This window comes from Sciurus vulgaris (genome assembly GCF_902686455.1).
Source record: "Sciurus vulgaris genome assembly, chromosome: 6".
In the NCBI taxonomy this organism is placed as follows: domain Eukaryota; kingdom Metazoa; phylum Chordata; class Mammalia; order Rodentia; family Sciuridae; genus Sciurus; species Sciurus vulgaris.
The window spans coordinates 43,836,169-43,852,819 of NC_136466.1; the positions used below are offsets into that span (position 1 = coordinate 43,836,169).

A 16,651-nucleotide genomic window follows, 5' to 3' on the forward strand; every position below is an offset into this window, starting at 1 on the left:
ATTTTCCTCAAGTACTCATGGCCTTTATGATCCTGATAGCATTCAAATTAAGGTGGAAATCATTTGCCTGATAGAACTGATTTCATTGAACACAGAGCTTTACCCATGCCATAAGGGTCAAGTAATGCCCAAGCTAACTCAGCTTCAGAGAAATAAGTATTCTTAATTATGCAATAAACTCTCAAAGTAAAACAACTTTCTTAGTCTTTCTTAATTCCAAATATTTTCAGTATAACACTTTCTCATACACATGCAATGGCAATGATCATCGCAGTTGGGGGTAGAAACCTAACCCAGAGGGAAAGTGTATAATAGAGTCCCTTGTCCCATTCACCTTGAGAGTTCCATAAAATCATCTTGTCACTGTGAGTTCTTTGTATTTACTCTATGATACTCAGTTTTAGCCCCAAAATATTGAAGGGTACTGGCTTATGCCTGGCATTAAAATTCATAAACATTAGAAGTTATTTATCAAAAAGAAAGAGATGTTATTTGCCTTTCCTGTTTATTTTCAGTGGGCTCTTATTGGCACAAAACTCTACTATCATCTTCTTATAAAACGCAAGAATCTCAGTTTAACAAGAAGGAAAGCCATTGTATAATTGCCCTGTTACTTAAGGTTATTTTGCTTGTGGAAGATGCTCAGAGTGGTGAATTGGGGAAGAACAGTTTAAAATTTTTGGCCCTTTGTAGTTAATGCCTCATTCTATTTTAATATTAGAAGACTTTTGCTCAGTGACGTAATTTAGTACTTACAACGTATTAAATCTCACCATCTACAGCCCACTGACCCTTATGTGACAGGACAAGCTTCACAGGACAGGCCTGATGTTTCTCTTCCCACAATCTCTTCTAAATTTCTCATTTTTTAGATTCATACCCAGAAAGACCAAGTAATTTTTCCAAAGGCAAACTAATCTCTTGTCTTGAAATCAGTTCATTGTGCTGCGTACCCGGAGAAATAGCATCCCCTGACATATAGATAATGTTTTGAGGGTCTCCATCCCTTTTCTTCTTCCTGGGTTTTCTAGACTCCCTGCCAAGCACACAGAAGTGAAAATGAAGAAAAGAGTTCTTCATGTTCTATGCTCCTTGTGTACCCCTAGCATACTCTGTGGCCACTTTTCATGAAGTAACATTGATACATTATGGTGGAGCCTCTAAAAATTAAGTACCTGTGACAGGCTCTGGGCTGAACAAGTTTAGAGGCAGAGAGACCATATTTTGTTGTGTTAATCCACTGAGATTTGGGGGCAATTTGTTACCATAGAATAATGTACCATATCCTTATTAATATAATTTCCAAAACTGAGTAGGAGAGGAGGTCACAGCCAAGCAATTTGGCATAGAAGACTCACTTTTGCAAATGTTATGCTGAATGCTTGGCTAATGAAGAGAACTAGGGACACCAAATTTCTCAGCCAGTAATGCACACAAGAAAAAAGAAACTTCAATGAGCAAAATCATTGAGAGACTTTTTCAGTTTTATCTTTTTTATTCATAGGTCTCATTTTTGTCTTTTTTAAACACCATCTATTGTGATAGGTCAAATTAAACTAAATTGTATAGCCTGTGCAACACAAAGAGATTAAAAGACATGCAACACATTAAAGACTTTAAACTTGAGGTTCCATCTTAAAAATATATAAAAAAATTATTACAAATATTCTGGTAAAATTACACTGTGTGAAAGACCTAAGGATGTTAAATTTGCTGGACTACTTTCCAGTGGATCCTAATTGACAGTGAAGATTTATAAGTAATCTTATTTCTTTAATATGCTGTGCAGTCATTTTTATGTTACATTAACTTTATTTTGTCTTTTTTTGGATCATTCCCATGCTGCTTAGAGTGCATTGGGTTTGTAGCCTAATTGCCTTATTATGCAGTATTAAATAACCTATAAAAAAGAATAGAAGTGCAAATTTTAACAAATAAGCCTTAGTCACCATAGGTGGTATAGGAAAGCAAAACAGTAGAATGAGGACAAATGTAAATGAAATATTCAGCAGAACATACTGCCAGCATAAAGAACTTTCAGAAGATTTTTTTGGAAGAAAACCCCCCCAAAAATGAATCAACAGGGGCTTATTTTAATCCAAATTGAGTGAATAATTAAATTTCATGAAAGGAGTTAAAATGTCCAGGTCCCTAACTGCTCTCTGTGGGTTACTAAAAATCATAAGTAATGATACTTCTAGTCATTTTTAAATTATCCAAGTCAATCAGATAGGAGAGGATGTAAAAAAGGCAGATTTATCATTATATTTTTTGGAAGTAGGATAGTTAAGGTGCTAAATAGAACTAAATAGTCATTTCCCAATAACTTATGTATGTGTGGAGGAGGTATGGGGGTCTCCCCCCACCTCTCTGTATAGACAGAGAGGTGGATTATATATATAATCCACTGTGAGGCACCCTGTCATGATAACTGCTCTCTAAACCTATGGAGAACCTCATGTTGTTCATTTCCTTTCCCTTTCACAGTTTGTCTAGATAAAATAGGTGTCCAATGTATTTTTGTTGATGAATAAACTGCCTTGGACATAGTTTTACCTTTTCTATGACATGGTCTCCCCTTTTGTACAAGAAAGAGTAGAGAACAGTATCACTGAGAAAATTCCACAATTCTGGTCATTGCACATGTATTTTCTTTGGCCATTCATTGTTGGCTAACTTTCTGTAACCCTACCTGTTGTATGATATTTGCAGAAGACAGTAAATTGGTAGTAGATGTGTTTTGCTTGCTTCTCAGCATCCTAAATATTTTATATATTCTTTGAGGGATGGTCAATCCTTTATCTTTTTTTAAATCATTATGCTAGGTTTTTCTTGTCCTTGAAAGAAAGGCAATCAGAAGCATTTCTAATACACTGCATCTGTCTTGGAATGACTTTCAGGCACATTAAGTCTGCTTATGGGTACCTCCTGAGGGCAGTTTTAGAAAAGAAAATATCAAGCTCTTTCTTAAATGGGATTCCTCTTACCAGTGATACCTAATACACAAAGTTGTCCGGCCCAACCCTTTATATGCCGGGAGACTTGTGGGAAGAGAATGGGAATGTCTTATCACAGAGACTCAAGGTGACAGCAAATTCAGTCATTGAAGTAAAAGTCTCATCTCAGTCACAAGTGACTTAATTATATCTAAAGCCTAGAAGAGGCTGTTATGTAGGCAGCACATGTCAGAACTAAATATCACTTTTGGAATGCTCCGTGATGGGAGAAGCGCTAGATTCTACTTCTTTTTATGTTGTTTATTGAGTCTTTACATACTAGCATTAGCAGCATCACACCATGGACTGCAGAATTAAATTAAAATAAGACTAAGTTAATAGTTTTCTTGGTAAGATAAGACACACATTTTTTTCTCATGCTGACAGAAATCAAGAATAAATGCAAATCATTGTTGCTACAGTTTCAAGCATTCCAAGTTTCTTCTGAGTCCTCTAAGCTGATTGACAGTATATCTATGTCAATTCCATATTCCAGTCACTATTGTAATCAGTTCAGACTCTCACCCCTTTCTTAAGTTTCTCTACTCCTTACTCTCAACAGAGATTTAGCTTCATAAAAAGAACAGGGCAGTAATTTCCTTAAATTCTATGCTGACATCTTTTACTCCTGCTGAGATGGACGGGGATGTTGTCCAAGGCCATATCTGCTATAGGGCTCCGATGTATATTGATGAACCCTTCCATCTCTCCAGAACAGTGACTCAACCCTGCACATGTAAGAATGACTTGGGATGCTCTCACAAAACTGATGCTCAGGCCCCACCTTTGGCCAATGAAGTCAGAATTTGTCAGGCTGAAACTCAGATCTTAATTTCAAAAATTCCCCAGGGGATTCTAAGGGAATCCAGGCTTTTAAAGCAGCACTTAGCCTAAAACCTACACATGGGCAAATATCTGTGTGTTTTCAAAACTGTTCCATTTCAACACTCTGCAGAGTACCTGACTCAGAGCAGATGCCTGGAGTGTATTTTTGTCTGACTGCTCACCAGCTCTCCTCCTTTCCCCCTTTTATCCTCAGAGTATTCACATGAGCTTTCAACATGTTCTCTCAACTATTATCCTATCTTTCATTCATGGACTTCCTTCCTTTCTTTTCTTTTTTTTCCTTTTTTTTCCCCTCCCTCACCACTCCACCAAGAATGTTCTCGCCTGAGCTACACTGACCTCTTGAAGGGCTGTGTTTCTTAACCTCGAGCTACTTGACACAGTGTCAATGACTTCTGCTGTTTAGGACTTCCATGCCACCTTGACTTCAGGGTCACCACTTCATTGTGTTCATCCTAGGGTATCCTTTCACTCTTCTCCCTTCCTCTGGTAGCTCCTTAAATCTTTCTAACTCCTTGACTTTCATTTCTTTTGTCCTCACTCCTCACCTCCTTTGAAAGGTCTTTTCATTGGTCCTAGACCCTCCTTTGAAAATACAATGAAATCCATGGATCTCCTCCCTAAGGAAAGCAAATTTGAATGCAGACACAAAAGTTGGCACCTAAATTCCAGTGGGCTTGTGGAACCCTGTTTTCTTCCATGTTTATGAATAGGACATATAATTAAACCTAAGAAAACTGGGAAAAGCATTGTAAGAATAGCAGAAAAGGTTTCTGAGAAAATGGTGATGGAGCATTTATGAAACTTCTTGAAGTTTCAATTGTTTGAAGAGTAATTATACTTACTTACATTTGTGTGCTCTTTGTTGGATATTTCCTATATCTAACATGACCTCCAGACAGTGCTGAAGTGCTCTCTAGTGTTCCAAAGCACAAGAAGGCTGTGTGATAAGCCTCACAGAGAAAATGCATGTGTTGGCCAAGCTTCATTTAGGTATGACTTGCAGTGCTAGTTCAATGTAGGAAGTCAGTGACATGTTTTAAATAAAGTACCTTTAAAAGAAACACGTATAACACAAGGTATGAATTGATCAATTAAGGAAAATGTTATAACCAGAGGCTTGTAGGAACCAAAACCTATATTCCCTGCTGCAAGTAATGCTTCAGTATCTGCTAATTCAGTATTCAAAGCAATTTTCTAGAGCGTAACTATTATGAGTAATGAGAACTGACTGCATACAAAAGCTTGTCAAATTGATCTTTATAGCAAGCTAACCTTTACACTAGTAAAAATCACAGTATAGCATTTTTCTTTATGTATGTACATACCATTGTGACTATAATTGACTTCAGCAAACTTTATTCCTATAACTAAGTGAAAAAGTGAATCTATAAAAGCTAAAGTAATTTTTTAAATTTAAATTCTAGAGAAGTTATCTGAATACCACAAACCAAATTGTAGTTTTAGGGATAGTAAGAAGCACAAAGAAGTGAATATTTTGTGCCTCAATTATCAGAATTGATGCAGTTACTATTGCTCTAGCCTACCCTTGACTTCAAGAGCTTTAATGGTTTCTCACTTAGACACCAAGAAGCCCCATGCTTTGTTCACCAAATGCAAGGACCTTTTGCTCTGGAAAAACTGGAATGATTAAGGTGTAAAGAAAATTGGACTTCCAGGTGCAAAGGTCCAAGCCTGTAATCCCAGCAACTTGGGAGGCCAAGACAGGAGAACCCCCAAGTTTGGACCAGCTTCAGTAACTTAGTGAGTCACCGATCTCAAAATAAGAAATAAAAGGTGTAGGGATATAGTTCAGTGGTAAAGCACTCCTGGATTAGATCCCCCCTACAAAAAAAGATAATTGGGACATTAAAGATGACTTATTCAGAATGTTATTTTCTATGTAGACAGAAGAGAATTCCATGAACTATTTTTACACTTTTATACATTTTCTGACAGCTATCAGGGCCCTTCACTCCTCCATATTGATTTCATTTGGGTTTCATGTTGAATTTTTAATTAATTAATTTTAATTTAATGTCAAATTTTTATTAAAAAGTATTAAGCATTTTTATATTAATGAAATATAAAATACCTTACATTAAGATATGAAATAAATCTTATATTAATATATATTCATTAAGTTTTTAAATATATCTTTTTCTTAGTATGATAATTACATTAGTGATAATGCTAATGAAGAAAAAGTATAGTAGAACTATTTTTAAAATTTTGGAAGTTCTTATTTCTGTTCAAATATTAATCTTGTTTAATTATCCTAACTATATAATGGAATATAATTTATCCTATTAAAAGAGGGGAATATTGATACATGCTATAATACTGCCAAATCTTGAAAACAGTATGCTCAAAGAGACCAGTCACGTAAGACTAAATAGTACATAATTCCATTCATATAAAATGCCCATAATAAGAAAATGTTTGGAGACAGAAAGTAAATTAGTGTCTGCCCAGGGCTGGAGGGGTTAGGAGGTAATGGGGTAGTGATATTATTGGGGATAGAGTTCCTTTTTTTTTTTTTTTTGGTACTAGGGCATTGAACCCAGGGACACTTAACCACTGAGCCATATCCCCAGCTCCTTTTTTATTTTTTTATTTTGAAACAGGGTCTTGCTAAATTGCTTGATCAGTTGCTGAGGTTGGCTTTGAACTTGCTGCCCTCCTGTTTCAGCCTCCTGAGCAGCTGGAATTACAGTGAGCCACTGTACCTGTCTGGAGTTCCTTTTCATGGCAATGAAATGTTTTAAAGTTGATTGTGGTGAGAGTTGAAAAACCTTGTGAATATATTAGTAATTAACTAATATATACTTAAAGTGGGTGAATCTAACATTATGTAACTTCTAATTTAAAAAAAATATGAATAACACTTTACTTCTGTCTACAAGTTCAAGAACTCCTAGTATGAAGCCTGAGAGAAACAGACACACACATGCAAAGACAGAAGGCATGTTACTTTCATGAGCAGTTCTTTTTGCAGTGCTGGGGATCAAACCCAGGGCCTTATGCTTGTAAGGCAAGCACTTTACCAAATGAGCTATCTCCCCAGTTCTCATGAGTAGTTCTTGCAAAATCTGTTAGACAGTGGGTTTCAGAAGACCAAAATGACTGGAGGGGTATCAGTTATAAGGATAAGTGATAACGATTAAGTGTATGTTTACCTTTTTTAGTAATACTAAACAATTGTTGTAAAGGAGATGATCCAATACATGATCCAATTTTCCAATGGGTTCCAGTTGATCCCTTTGGTCTTGGCCTAGTTGCTAGCAGATCCATTCACTCTCAAAACTTTCCTGATTCAGATGACAAATTAGATAAATGTCCTCATAATAGTATATACAAAGTCTACATGTTCTAACAATGTAGATATTGATACAACCAATTAATAATGGTGGAGAATTGGATAAGTTTACAAAAAGTAGTGTGTATCTAATAATTCCCTTTGAGATAGTCTGGGTGGTTAAAGGGTAACCACCTTAAATTAGACTCTGGGCACAGGGGAAAGAAGAAAAGATTACTAATTTTAGATTTGAAAACTCCTTATTGTTTCGGTCCTCTGCTCTCAGAGCTATCAGGAAGTCCTTTGTCTGCACTGTTGATTCTATTCAGATCTTCCCATTTCAGTGGTTCTCCTCATCTTTCCACCCACTCATATTTCATGACTTCAGGTGATGCATTATCACTAAGATTTGGTGCAGATGATGTCCATGGGTTTTTATCCTATTTGTTCTTTTTTTAGGGGGAACTCTAGGAGATTTAAAATCTGTACTGCAACTCATCTTCTCAGAATTCCTCCAGCTAATACATTGCTTTCTTTCTCAGTTTACTTTTTTTCTGTATTAAGCATGTTCTGAAATTAATTGGCAAGAAATAGTTTGGGGGAGATTTTGATTTATTTTTATGATTTATAATTTGCATCTTTAAAATGTTTTACCCTCACTTTTAGTTAATAGTTCAACTAAGTATAGAATGCTGGTTGAAAATCCATTTTCTTCGAAATCTTGAATGCATTTCATCTCATTTTAGCTCCCAGCAGTTGTTGGGTTTGCTGCTGTTGTGATCTTTCATCTGTTGTATATCATTTGTCTTATTATTGCTGTTGGTCTTATTATTCTCTGAAAGTTTTAAGGATTTTCTTTTGTCTCCACAGTAATTTTCATTATTCTCAGAGAAAATGAAATAGAAGTACAATAGCTTCTTAAGGCAGCACAGGTAGCCATACCGTATACATTGGGTCCAGCTTTGAGGCTCTTGTTCTTTGTACTGAACTGCTCTACAACAAAGAGTTAAAACTGATAGCTTCAAATAAGACTGCAAGTCTTAACAGTGCTAACTTTTATGGAATATTTACCCAGTCCCTGTGCTAAGCATTTCTCACAGTTTATCTAATTTCATTCTCACAAGAACCTTATGAGACAGGTTCTGTTGCTGATCCAGTTTCCAGATTAGAAAGCTGAGCTAACGGAAGACACAGAGAGTAAGAGAACTTCCTAAGCCAATAGTGTCAGAACCCCTGATCACTGTTCAACAAACATTTCTTGCAAAGGGTACTTAGTAAATATTTGAAACTTTCTATGCCACGCAGTCTCTCTTGCAGTTACTCAGATCTGCCGTTGCAGCCTGAAAACAGTCACAGACAGAATGTGTAAAAAGAGAGTGTGGTCATGTTCCAGGAAAATTTGGTTTATAAAAGTCGATGATGGTCTGGATTTGGCCTGTGGGCCATACGTTGTCCACATTTGCCTTAGGAAATATTAAAAAACAAACCAAAAAAAATCAGTAATATCTGAAGCTAAATCCTGATCCAGCCAGAATCTTGGTACAAAGCAAATACTCAAAAAAGGTACAGGCATTTCAAAGTCACAAATACCATCGATGTAGGAAAGAAGAGAGTAGAAAGTTGACCATGATATGGACAGAATCTAGTAACACTGATGCTCAGAGAAATGGCAGAGTCCACATAGCTCCTGCTGCTTCTGACCCTGCTCATCACTCTGCTCTTCACGGCTCCTCAAAGAGTGAGGTAATGAAAATGGATTAATGGCATCAAATCAGCACTTGTGATTTGGACAAGGGGAGGCTATAACCTGAGTGTCTTTCAGTTCTCCAGTGTCATAACAACAACCACTTTCTCTGAGGGAAAATTCTAAAAGCAATCTTCATGTTCACAAAAAGAATAATTCAGCAAAACCACCAACAACTAACATTATGTCACAGCCACACAGTTTTGGTAACAAGAAGCAGATGGTATATTCGGTTCCAAATGAATAATATGGGTATTATTCATCTGGAACCAAGATCAGACGAAACATTTACTTATCACCTCCGCATAACCAAGGGCTTAAGAGAGAAGAGGAATGTACTGGTTCAGTGACAGATTTTGCTTTGCCAAAAGTATAACTTGGGTAGACTTAATGAAATTATTTCCATTTTTCAAAAGGACTTGTTTCACAGTTTGTCTTTGTATTGTATAGAAAGCCAGAAAGATAGCAATCATTTAAGATTTTATTCCTACCAGGGTATAGACTTGTCAGCTGTAACCAGGAGCCGAGGCTCAGGATAGACACTATAATCACTTTTTATCTTCCCTGCCACAGTGAATAAGAACAAAATTTCTAAAGGGTGATTTTAAAGTGGAAAATGTACTTTATATTCAACTGGGAGAAAGAAATTGATCACTAGATAAGGAATAGCAAGAGAGAGTTGCTTTTCTTCATTGTGAAACATATTCCTTATGCTCAATAACACAAAACCCTTTCGGCATGATTATGGACTAACACTCTGGGACAGGAAGAGACCATGTGTCTTTCCTGGCTTTGAAAAATAGCCCAGCCTTCTTACTACAGTTAAATCAACAAATCAGTTCAGAAGCTAAGACACAAAACTGTTAAAAGTCAGACTTCCCTTTGACTTGAGTCACTCTCTCTGTACATTAAAATTTCTTGTGCATGTTTCTGCATGATATGTCCTGGGTCCTCTACTTCTGGGCAGAGGTGAGGGGGCAAGAATGGATTGTTCTCTCATCCCCAACTGCAGGTCACTGGAGCCTTTATGTTATTTGGAAAATAGCTCTGTAAATAATTTTGGAAGATATTTTTGTACCTTTTGTTAGAAAGTTTGCCTTTGCATGTTCCTACTTGGGCCAAAAACTTTCAGCTATTTTAGTATCTAGAATATGATTAAGATAAATAAGTACTAGGAATACACCACCTAGCTTTAGAAGCATTTTTGTTATCTAAATTCTTCTCAGGGATAAATGTAATGTTTTAAAAAATTAATGCAAAGTTTATAGTTCATCTATATCACTTAAAAGAATGTTAGGTATGGTCTGATGAATTTACTTTAGCTAAGATTCTTCTCTTTAAGGTCTTCAAATATTTTTAATATAGTAAGTTGCTTTTTTCCAACCAAAACTTTCCTATTTCTCTCATGTGTCCTATACTACTATACCCAGAACTTTTTTTTTAAGATTTGGAATTTTAATAATTTGAGAAAAAATGAAAAACAAAAAATAACTTATTTTCTCATTTTTCGTCTGAGAGTGGAAACTGCACTCATATACTATATAGGTTAGGCTACGATAGAAGATAATTGACATTAGCACAGCACTCTACATTCAGTGAGAAATATAGATGCTCAACTGATTTGAATCTGTTTTTAACACTTTGAGAAAACATGTTGGTAGATCTCAAAATGTTGTCCCTGAAACCAGTATACCCTTGAACAGGGTATCTCAGTGTAGTTTTGAAATGTGAATTAGAATTTTTTAAAAATAAAATAATTGGTATGGTATCCATAGATACAGAAATACCTATCTACAATTTAAAAGAAAAAACTCTCAGTAAAAACTCTTTAGTAATAGAAACTTTCTCAACATAATAAAGTATATCTACAAAAAACCTATAGCTAACATCATATTCAAAGCATTCACGCTAAGATCAGAAACAAGATAAGTTCATTCTCTCTCACCACTCCTCTTCAAACTGGCAGATGCAATAAGACAAGAATAGGAAATAAGTATAGTTTGTGAAGAAAGAAATAAAATAGTATTTGTTCACAGATGACATGATCATCTATGCAGAAAATCCAAAAGAATTAGTTAAACAAAAACAAAAAGACTCTTGAAACAAATGAGCAATTATAGGAGGATTTCAGCATATGAGATTAATATACAAAAGTCCATTGCTTTCCTACATACCATCAATGAATAAATGGAATTTGAAATTAAAAAATATAGTATCATTTACATTAACATCCAATAAATAAAATAATTAGGTATACACTTAACATAATATATATAAGACCTACATGAGGAAATCTATAAAACTCTTAATAAAAAGAACTAAATAAATGGGGATATATTAAATATTCACGAATGGGAAAACAATATTATTAAAATGTCAATCAACTTGATTTAGTGATCCCAGTTTTATGGATCTCACCAAACCAATTCTGAATTTCATATGGAGAATCAAGTTCCACAATAATAAAGTCTGTGACAATACTGAAGAAGAACAAATTTGAAAGACCAACATTACCCAACTTCAGGATAAGTAAAGCTACAGTAATGAATTCACTGTAGTATTGGCAGAAGAATAAGCAAACAAATCAAGAACAGACTAAAGAACCTAGACACAGACACATGTAAATATAGTCAACTGATCTTTGACATAGGAGCAAAGGCAATACAAAGGAGTGAAAATGTTCTTTTCAATAAACATGTTGGAAAAATTGGATAGCAACATGCAAAAACATGAATCTAAACACATACCTTATACCTTTTATCAATATTAACTTATAATGAGTCACAGATCTAAATTTAAACATAGAACTATAAATCTCTTAGAATATAACATAGGAGAAAACTTACTGATCTTTAATATGTTGATAGCTTTTAGATGCAATACTAAATGCACACTCCATGAAAGGAAGAACTAATAAGCTATACTTCATTAAATTTAAAATTTATGCTCTGCAAAAGAAACTTTCAGAATAAAAAGATAAGCCACAGATGAGAAGAAAATATTTTCAAAAGACACATTTTTAAGGGATTGTTCTCAAAATAAAAGAAAAACCATTTAACATTTAGCAGTAAGAAAACAACCCAATTTGAAAATGGGCAGAAGGCCTGAACAATACCTCACCAATGAAGACTGAGATGGCAAATAAACATTTGAAATGCTTCATATCGTATTTCATCAGGGAAATACAAATTAAAACAACAATGAGATACTACTGCATATCTGTTAGGATGGATAAAATCTAGGACACTGACAACACCAATAGTGACAAAGACTTGTAATAACAAGCTCTTTCATTGCTACTGGGAATGCGACATGGCTCAGGAGCTTTAGGAGAAAATTTAGTGGTTTCTTATAAAATCAAACAGTCTTATCATATGACTCAGCAATTGTATTCCTTGGCATTTAACCAAATAAGTTGAAAACTTATGTCCACACAAAACCTGAAGATAAATATTTTTAGGCAGCTTTATTCATAATTTACAAAACTTGGAAGAAACCAAGATGTCTTTTAGTAGGTAAATGGGTAAAGAAACTGGTACATACAGATAATGAAATATTATTCAGCACCATAAATAATCTATCAATTATTGAAAGACATGGAAGAAACTTAAATGCATATTATTAAATGAAAGAATACAATTTTAAAAGACTGTCTACTTAGAATTCCAGCTGTGTGATATTATGTAGAAGACAAAACTATGGAGAGTTAAAAAGATCAGTGATCATCAGGGTTGGAGGGAAAGATGAAAGAATAGGCAGAGCACAGACGATTTTTAAGGCAGTGAAATTATTTGATAAAGTTATGATGGGTACTAGTCATTATACAGTTGTCCAAACCCATAGGATGTACCACAGCAAGAGTAAGTACTCATGTAAACTAAGGATTTGGGGTGATAATGATGAGTCAGTGTAGGTTCATCAATCATAATAAATCTATCACTTTGGTGTTGATAATAAGCAAGACTATGCATATGATGGGCCAGAGACCATGTCCCTCTCAGTTTTCCTGTGAATGTAAAACTACTCTAAAATAAGTCTATGAAAAATATGAGAAAAGTTTTATTAGGGAGGCATGTATAGATAGACTGTCAGGTTCAGCAAAACTTTTTCTGGAAAGGGTTAAATAGTAAATATTTTAGGCTTTGAAGGACACAGATGGTCTGTTTTGCTTATTTCTTTCTTTTAAAAATTGTTTCAAAATATAAAAGAATTTTTAGCCAATGGTCCTTATAATAAGCAGGTGGCACGTTGGATTATGTCTGTGAGTCCTATGTTGCTGGTAGTGATCTATGTAGTTAAAAACATTGATCTAGAAAAAAAAAGTTGTGAATACTAACATTACAAACCAAAATTATAATATCTTTTGAGCACTTCTTGGTTTAATAAATAGTACATTCAAAATGTATACTTGAAACTTCTAATTTAATTAGTATTATGAATTGACACACTGACCACATCCCTCAGCACTCCCAACAGAGAAATGATGAACTGTTCTGGTTTGGATGTGAGGTGTCCTCCAAAAGCTCACATGTAAGACAATGCGAAGTTTAGAGGAGAAGTGATTGGGGTTAATAGCTTTAACCTAATCAGTGAATTAATCCCTGCTGGGATTAACTGAGTGGTAACTGAAGGCAGGTGGGGTCTGGCTGGAGGAAGTGGCTCATTGGGGGTGTGGCTATGGGGTATATAAGCACTCTGTGCTTCCATATGGTCAGCATGTGAGCTTCTTCCCTCTGCCACACTCTTCTGCCTCACCTGGAGCCCTGAGGAATGGAGCTGGCCTTTTTTGGACTAAGACCTCTGAAACTGTGAGCCTTCAAATAAACTTCTCTTACTCTACAGTTGTTCTGATTTAGTCTTTCAGTCACAGCAGCGAAAATGCTGAGGAAAACATGGACCACATGTTTTCTCACCATGACAAGAGGAGAAAAATCTTACCCAAGAAGATGAAAACAAAGCTTCATAAAAAATAGCCAACAAATTCAATAGCAAGTGAATTATCATCCAAAGATTAAAAAATATTAAAGCAGGCTTCCAAAAGAGATTCTTAAAATAAGAAGTTTTGAGCTGGGCAGCGTTGTGCAAATCTGTAATCCTAACAGCTCAGGATATATATATATATATATATATATATATATATGTTGTATACATATATATATGTGTTGTATATGGACACAATGCCTTTTTTATTTTTATGCAGCACTGAGGATTGAACACAGTACCTCACACATGCTAGGCAAGCACTCTCCCACTGAGCTAAGCCCCAGCCCCTCCATATGGCATTTTTATGTGAGATAGAAATTGGTGCCCTGGGACAGCTGATCTTTAATTTCAGGACCTCAGTGAAAGGCCCGTGTTCTGGTTTTCTGCTCTTACTTGCTTCCTTCCTTAGCCATATTCCTTCACACAAGACGAGTTATATAACCATACATGGTACAGCCCTGGGTAAAATATGAGATAATTTAACTAGGAATTATTTTAAAGATTATCTACAAACTAGCAACAATTAATCTGACTGCATATTTTTTAAAATTAATGGTATGCATGCTAGAAGATAATGGGATTAAAACTTTAAATGTTGAGGAATAAGCATTAAACTTGAGACTCCATACAGAACTAAATTGTCATTCAAAAGTGAGAATAAAATATAGAATTTTTTGGACAAAGAGTAATGAAATCTACCTCTTACAGATTCTTGCTGAGAGAACTACAGAAGGATGGACTCCAGCAAAAGAAAAAGTGAATTCAAGGAATGGAGTGGGATATGAGCAATAGTGGTAAGTAAAAGATAGTAGAAAAATATTTGCAGTTAATTCTAATGTAAGAAGTGATTTTACTGAAAAAAAATGTTAATGTTAGGTCAGTCCAATTTACTTCAGTTGAAGTCTCATCTTTGCTTATGTTTCCAAATGTTTTCAGCTTAGTGAATTTTTTCAACCATTAACTGCCTAACTTTTCTTAATGATAGTCAATTACCACTATACTGATAAAATGTAGTAAGTGCTCAAAAAGTTTTTATGAGTGAATAAATGACTTCTCATTTAAACTTTAGAATGGTTTCTGATGAGAGACAGCATTTTATTTATTTATTTATTTTTTTGGTACAGGGTATTGAACCCAGAGGGGCTTAACCATCGAGACAGATTCCCAGCCCTTTTTTATTTAATTTTATTTTTTCCTTTGAGACAGGGCCTTGCTAATTTGCTGAGGCTGGCTTTGACTCTTTGATCCTCCTGCCCCAGTGCACGGAATGCTGGGATTATTGCTATGTGCCATGGGATTGGTGAGAGAGAGCATTTTGATGGGATCAAGTATCAGAAGGTAGTTTTAGTGTTGGTTTTGCCTTTCATCAACCTCTGCTCTGAAACACACTTCTTCAGCTTCTTTAGTTTTAGTTTCCTTACCTGAAACCAAAGATGATGTTACAGATGTTGGTGATGCTCAAACAAGATAACATATGGGATTATATAGCATGTTTGAGATGCTTGTTTATGTTTTCCCTTACATTTATTACCGTCCAGTGCCAGATAAGTATTTGATGCTGTAGCGACAGTATATGCAAGGCAAGATGAAAAAACAATTTTCAAAGCCTCTTCAAATTCAGATTTCCTTTCAAAAATTTAACCAAGGAACAAAAAGGGGAAGAGAGACACTAGAGAAAATCTGAGGACCCAGCACCCAGGCCAGGTCCTCTGAGCAGAAATCTGTAAGATCCTAGAAAAGAATATCTGTGTGGTATATCTAGCTAGGCAGCCTCAAATGTATTCTTATGACATGATTGTCACTTAAAACTACCACAAAAGAAAGGGCTTCCCAGTGGACAAGCAGTGGACATCAAAGTAGAAAAGGAACTGAGTACTTGAAATGCTTTGGGGCTGTATTTGATTCTGAAATTAGGAATGGAGGAATTAGTGGGTTGAAATGGTAACAACAATGCTCAAGAATGCCAACATTGATTTGCCTTCTATCTCATGTGCAAATAAAGCAAAAAATAAGTTCGTTTAAAAACTATGAGATATACTGTCATCTTGGATGGAAATGTTAATTCTTCCTAAATTAATTTATGGGCCTAGCCCGATTTCAGTGCAGAGAATCATATCTTCGGTATGTTCTTACCAGAGGACAGTGATAAAAAGAAGCTGTATTTAAAAATATGTTATAATATCTTCCTTTTAAAGAACTTATGGCAAAATTCAAAGAACAATTTGGTGGTGGTGGCGGGGGAATGGTCTTCAGTAGATTTGTCTGTTAAGTACTTGGAGAAATCTTTCGTTAAAAACAAAATGATTTCTTGGTTTTTGCCTAGAAAAATGGTAACAACAACAACAAAATGGTTTATCCTTGGAAAGGAGAAATATATTTTTTTTAAATAAAGTTCTTACTGAAATACTCTTTCAGGATATATCACTCAGTTATTTTTATATGGAGCAAACAGATATTAACCCTCACACATACAGCCTACAGGCATTTTCTGTGACCCGCCTGTACCGATGCCTTTTTGTTTATTTAGAGCAGCCTAAGACAGAGATGGTCTGGCTGCTCCATCTTGCTGACAAATCATCGTCTTGGCAGAGAAAGGGTAAACCTCTTGCACATTTACTCCACACCCCACTTGCCAATCATTTGTTGTATACAGTTCAGTTAATTTTTCGATTAGACTGGAAAGGCAGAGCTTCTTAACCATATTCTCATGGTTGTCATGTCTGAGTGAGACATTAATATTAAAAGCCAGACTTTTGGTGAAACAAGTGGTCTTGTTCTCAAAAT

General features: G+C 35.3%; 1 protein-coding gene across 1 annotated transcript in view; it reads left to right on the top strand.

Annotated features, from left to right (window-relative positions):
• The first annotated feature begins 14,573 nt into the window (after positions 1-14,573).
• Positions 14,574-16,651, top strand: part of KCNN2 (potassium calcium-activated channel subfamily N member 2) — a 276,234-nt gene continuing 274,156 nt past the window's right edge. The window contains exon 1 of the mRNA XM_079143884.1: positions 14,574-14,661. The gene's annotated coding sequence lies outside the window, so the exon portion shown is untranslated. The remainder of the gene's footprint in view (positions 14,662-16,651) is intronic.